Here is a 6255-nt window from a genome sequence, read left to right as displayed (position 1 = left end):
TGACAAGAATGTATATTCCGTGGCTTTGGGATGAAATGTTCTGAAGATGTCAGTTAAGTCCATCGGATCTAGTGAGTCATTTAGGATTGCTGCTTCTTTGCTGATTTTTTGCCTAGAGGATTTATTCAGTGATGTCAGTGGTGTGTTTAAGTCCCCTACTATGATTGTATTGTTGTCTCTCTCTCCCTTGATAGATTCCAGGAGATTATTTATGTATTTGGGTGCTCCTTCATTGGGTGCATATATGTTTATCAGGGTTATAGCCTCTTGTTGTATCGATCCCTTTTGTATTATGAAGTGGCCTTCCTTATCTTGTTATGGCTATGATTGTATTGTTGTCTATCTCTCCCTTGATAGATTCCAGGAGATTATTTATGTATTTGGGTGCTCCTTCATTGGGTGCATATATGTTTATCAGGGTTATAGCCTCTTGTTGTATCGATCCCTTTTGTATTATGAAGTGGCCTTCCTTATCTCTTGTTATGGCCTTCACTTTGAGGTCTATTTTGTCAGATGTAAGTATTGCTACTCCAGCAATAATCTTGCTATATGTCCTTAGAATTGATCCTTTAGTTTAAGGGAACTAAGTTCTAGGCGTGTAATTTCAGGTATAGTCATTTAAATGGAAATACTTTTGTTTTGTCCCTTGCTGTGGCATTAAAAATCTCTCTTTTGGCTTGACAGTTTTGCATCTGAATAGTTATTTAACATATTAGAGCTTCACATATAAGTGACTTTAAAAAAATTATTAAATTGGTAAATGAAAATAAAAACTGACATTCTTCCCCATATTTTAGCACTGTTTTTTCTCCTTTTTCTCTTGCTTGAGGAGGAGGTTATTTTTCCTAGCTAGTTATTCTCCCCTTGTCCTCTTGGTTCCTAAGCAGTCCTGGCTTCTCCCCAGCCATGCTCAAGGAAAATAAGGGAGCAATTTTTTGGGGAAAAAAATTGAGTCCATGAAGTGTTAGCTGAGTTCTCCACATCATTGTCACATTATTGCATTAGTAGTAAAAATGACATGTTTTCTTTCCAAGCCCTGGGTAATGGAGGATCAGGATGGGAGAACTGAGTGTGGGAAGGACATTAATAACTACTCACCTACACTGAGATTAGCAGCCCCTGCACCCCAACCAGAGACCTAGTGCCTTGTGGCCAGGATAGAAAACAGCAACTTCCTGAATCAAACTGTATTACAAAAAGCACCATAGTCTTGTAAATAACCAGATATTCACAGCAGTGCTATAAACAGCAGACTTCATTTTTCCCTTGCTCCATTATAGGGAAACTAGAGGCCTGGTGCACGACATTTGTCCAACTGTTGGCTTAGGCCGATGGGTCCTTAGTGCTGCCGTGGAGGTGGGTGAGACTCCTGCCATCGCCGCTGCACTCACCAGCCGTGAGCCCAGCTTCTGGCTGAGCGGTGCTCCCCCTGTGGGAGCGCACTGACCACCAGGGGGCAGCTCCTGCGTTGAGCATCTGCCCCCTGATGGTCAGTGCGCATCATAGTGACTGGTCTTTCCACCGTTTGGTCGGTTTGCATATTAGCCTTTTATTATATAGGATAATACTGTCCTAGGTCCATATTCATTGGTGGAGTAGATAAGGGTGGAGGGGGACAGTTGAGATGCAGTATTAGACCTTTTAACTAGGTGGATCAGGGACTGGGGAGGCAACTTGGTTGACAGCAGCGCTTCAACCCAACCAGAAAGTGGTGGTGTCCAAGGAATAGTGTAAATCAGTGATGGGGAACTTATGACACGCGTGTCAGAGGTGACACGCGAACTCATTTTTTTGGTTGATTTTTCTTTGTTAAATGGCATTTAAATATATAAAATAAATATCAAAAATATAAGTCCTTGTTTTACTATGGTTGCAAATATCAAAAAATTTCTATATGTGACATGGCACCAGAGTTAAATTAGGGTTTTTCAAAATGCTGACACGCCGAGCTCAAAAAGTTCGCCATCACTGGTGTAAACTCTGGTTGTTGTTCAGGTAGAAGGTTGACAAATGTGCAAGTTTCAGAGAATAGGTAGAACCCAGCAATATGAGTCTTAGGCTGGTACTAAGAAGTCTAGGTGCCATTTAAAATGTTGGTGTATGATTATGGGAACTCTGGCCCAGAGGTAGGGTTCAGGGGCAGTACTTGACTCTCTGGCATGGAGGCCTAGCTGGAGTTAGAAGCTCAGGCTTCACAGGAGTTCAGGTTACCAGTTCAGGAACTTGGAAAGAATCTACACTAATAAAAGAGAAAGATGCAAATTGACCATACCTTCACAATGCCCACCAGCCAATCAGGAGTGAGTATGTAAATTAACCTCATTGCCTCCGTGGAGACTGACAGCAGGAAGGAGGCAGCTCCCAGCATGGCACAGCCTGCTTGGCCATCTCCACGGCAACCTGGGAGCAGGCAAACACACCCACAGGCAGCTCCCAGCATGGCCTGCTTGGCCATCGCCACGGCGACCCGGGAGCAGGTAAGCGCACCCACAGGCAGCTCCCAGGAAGGCAGCTCCAAGCCCGGCCTGCTTGGCCATCGCCAGGGTGACCGGGGAGCAAGCAAGCCCGGCCCGCAGGCAGCACCCAGTATGGCCTGCTTGGCAGTCGCTGCGGTGTGGAGTATGCAGGCCCTGCAGAGAGCAGAGAACCACAGGGAGCGTGCCTAAGCCATCAGTAGGACATCCCCTGAGGGCTCCCAGATTGGAGAGGGTGCAGGTCAAGCTGAAGGATACACACACACACACACACACATACACACACACACACACCCCTCTGCATGAATTTCATGCACTGGGCCTCTAGTCTAGCAATAATTTTAAAATGACATATCTCCTTCAAGCTCTGGAACATAGACCAAAGCAAACAACTAGTTATCCAGTTGATGGGATGGGAAGGGCCAGGAGGAAAGGGAGAACAGAGAATAGGTTCAGGGTCTGGCACATAGGTAGAGGAATACAGTGGTTGCCGCTATGGCCTCATGTTCAAGTTTGGAATGACAGAGAATGCAGCTTAATTCTAAAGCCCACCAGAATAGGGGAGGTGGGCAGCTGATCTGCCAGGATAGGATTACAGAGTAGTTTGTTTTTTATCCTCACCCGAGGATATGCCTCCTATTGATTCTAAGAGAGAGAGGAAAGGAAAGAAAGAGAAACATTGATGTGAGAAAGAATTTTTGGTTAGCTGCCTCCCATATGTGCCATGACCAGAATCGAATCCACAACCTTTTGGTGTATGGATGACACTGAAGTGCATCCAGCATGACCAGCGGTGAACTTGAGGAGGGGTGGTGAAAGATTAAAGAAAACAGACAAGAGAATATAGTTGGGGCCAAGTGGATCACTATGCCTGGGTGAGCAAACAATGACACAGCCTGTAAGCCAAGTCTTTATTTTATAGTCAGATCACACAAAGCAAAACAAGGGAGTGGTCAAGATGTTTACAATGTTCTTGTGAGTTTCAAATCTACTTAATTACATGCACCTGAGAACTCTATCAAGCTTTGTTTTAGCAGCACTTGCTGCACCTCCCGCAGCCCACATCCCTCAGCTACCTAGGACTTACAGGGTTGGACTATAAGGTCAAACTTACAACCATAGCCTTTGGCTAAAATTGTGCTGGGAGGGCTTTGCCCTCCACGCTGGGACTTGTATGTGGCTTTGCCACAAGAGGACGGTGCCCTCTCATCAGTCCGAGGCTTGAACCTGTCTAAATGCTGTAGCAGCTCTCCACATGACACTCTGACCAACTGAGCCACCTGGCCAGGGCAGATTACAGAGTTTTTTAACCAGTAGGCTCTTTTCTTCCTCTTTCTTCCCCTTCATCTTTTCATTCAGTTGACTTTTACTAAGTATCTGGTCCTAAAACCTGATTTCTATCCTTGTTCTCAAGGAGTTCATACAGATTTTTTTTTCTTTTAAAATAAACTTTTAATTTTAGAATACTTTTAGATTTACAGAAATATTGCAAAGTTAGTACAGAGATGCCCCATAGACCCTGCACCTAGTTTCCCCTATTGTTAACATCTTACATTAGCATGGTACATTCATTACTGTTCATGGACCATCACAGATACATCATTATCAACTAAATCCGTAATTTATTTTGATTTCCCTAGTTTTTACCTAATGTCCTTTTTCTGTTCCGACATCCTATCTAGGGTACCATTACATTTAGTCGTCTCTCTCTTTAAGTTTCTTCTTGTCTATGACAATTTGTTAGATTTTCCTTGTTTTTGATAACTTAAGACAGTTTTGAGGAGTACTGGTTAGACATTCTGTGGGAGGAAGACCACAGAAGTAAAGTATTTTTCTCATTAAATCATATCAAGGGTATGTACTGTCAGCATGACTTATCCCTCTTAATGTTGACCACAATCACCTAGCTGTGCTACTGTTTGCCAGATTTCTCCACCTTAATGTCCCCCCTCCCTCTGAACCTGGATCGCACCATTGTATAGTATACTATGCTCTTTGGAAGAATGTTGCTATGTGCACTCCACATTTAAGGAGTAGGAGTTATGCTCTATCTCCTTGAGAGCAGAGTATTTACATAAATTATTTAAAACTAGAGGCCCAGTGCATGAATTTGTGCACCAATGGGGTCCCTTGGCCTGGCCTGCAGGATTGGGCTGAAACTGGCTCTCTGACATCCTCTGAGGAGTCCTGGATTGTGAAAGGGCACAGGCCAGGCTGAGGGACCCCACTGATGTACGATTGGGGCCAGGGAGAGACACAGGAAGTTGGCCAGCCAGGGAGGGACTACAGGAGGGCTCCAGTGTGTGTCTGGCTCATCCCGCTCCGTCCTGATCGGCCAGACCCCAGCAGCAAGCTAACCTACTTGTCGGAGCATCTGCCCCCTGGTGGTCAGTGCACGTCATAGCAACTAATCAACTGGTCAACTGTCTACCCCCTGGTGGTTGGTGCACATCATAGTGAGAAGTTGAGCGGACTTAGCATATCATTAGCATATTACACTTTAATTGGTTGGACGGATGACTGGACACTTAGCATATTAGGCTTTTATTATATAGGATTCTTCTTCAAAGGAGATTTGTCTCTTCTATATTTATTCACTTGTTTACATCGCTATGGACTCACATATTTCATACTTTGAGTTATAATTCTGCTTTGACCATTGGGAGCTCTTTCATTTAACTCCTGTGTCTGTTCGACATACTCCCATAATTGTAGGAGGTTGGTGGTTTTTGTTTTTGTTTTTTTAGCACTTCCTCATTCTCTGATACTACAAGATATTCCAGGCTCATCATATGGATTTCCTGCCCCAGCACTAGAATCAGTCATTTTCCCAAGAAGCCCTGATTCCTTTTATTGGAGAATGGTATTAGAAACCAAGATTTGGATGCTAGGTGTGCACATTGATACAGGGGATTCCTTGCTTCTTGGCCTTCTCAGCTGAAAGAGTAAGGAAATATGTGTGTATACTAAACTATGTGTATACACATGTCTGTAAATATTTCAATGTATAACCATATGTGGCTGTTTTAAACATGGTTTTGTACTAATGTCTCCAACCAACCCATTACCACGTGAATCATTCTCATGTAATACTGCTTATCTATAAACATCTACTCCAACAGTGAGAAAATTGGCTCCCACTATCTGCCATCCATTTACTTAATTCTTCAATGCTAGTGTACATGTATTGCAGTATCAAAATTGTTAGTCCATACCCCCATGGGAAACAACTTCATCCACCAGAGTGCAATCCTTATGTCATTTCCTTTGCTTTTAGTCTTACAGGCTTCATTTCTTTCCCTCAGTGAGGTTGTTTCATACATTTGTAATATGTAGCTAGGTTGTTTTAATACAATACATTAAATGCTTTGAGAGAGATTAACACTGGGGAATGCTGAGGTGGAACAACCAATCCAGTTGGAGGATAGGGCAGGGAAGGAAAGTGTCTTAGAGCAGCGGTCACCAACCTTTTGGACCTCACTGACCACCAGTAGTCTGTGGACCACCAGTTGGTGACTGCTGCTCCAAAGGTTTCCTTAAACCAGTGGTCACCAAACTTTTGGACCTCACAGACCAACAGTGGTCTGCGGGCCACCGGTTGGCGACTGCTGTCTTAGAGGAACCTCACTGTGGCCTGTTATATATCTTAAAGCAGCTCTTAAAGTATGATCCATTGACCACAAGTATTAGCATCATCTGGGAAACTTAAATATAAATTTTTGGGCTTCACTACAGAATAAGTACTGGGGCTCAGCAATTTTTTTAAATTTTTATTTTATTT

Source organism: Myotis davidii, unplaced genomic scaffold (genome assembly GCF_000327345.1).
Source record: "Myotis davidii unplaced genomic scaffold, ASM32734v1 scaffold2226, whole genome shotgun sequence".
NCBI lineage: Eukaryota > Metazoa > Chordata > Mammalia > Chiroptera > Vespertilionidae > Myotis > Myotis davidii.
Note: the sequence above shows the minus strand (reverse complement) of the source record.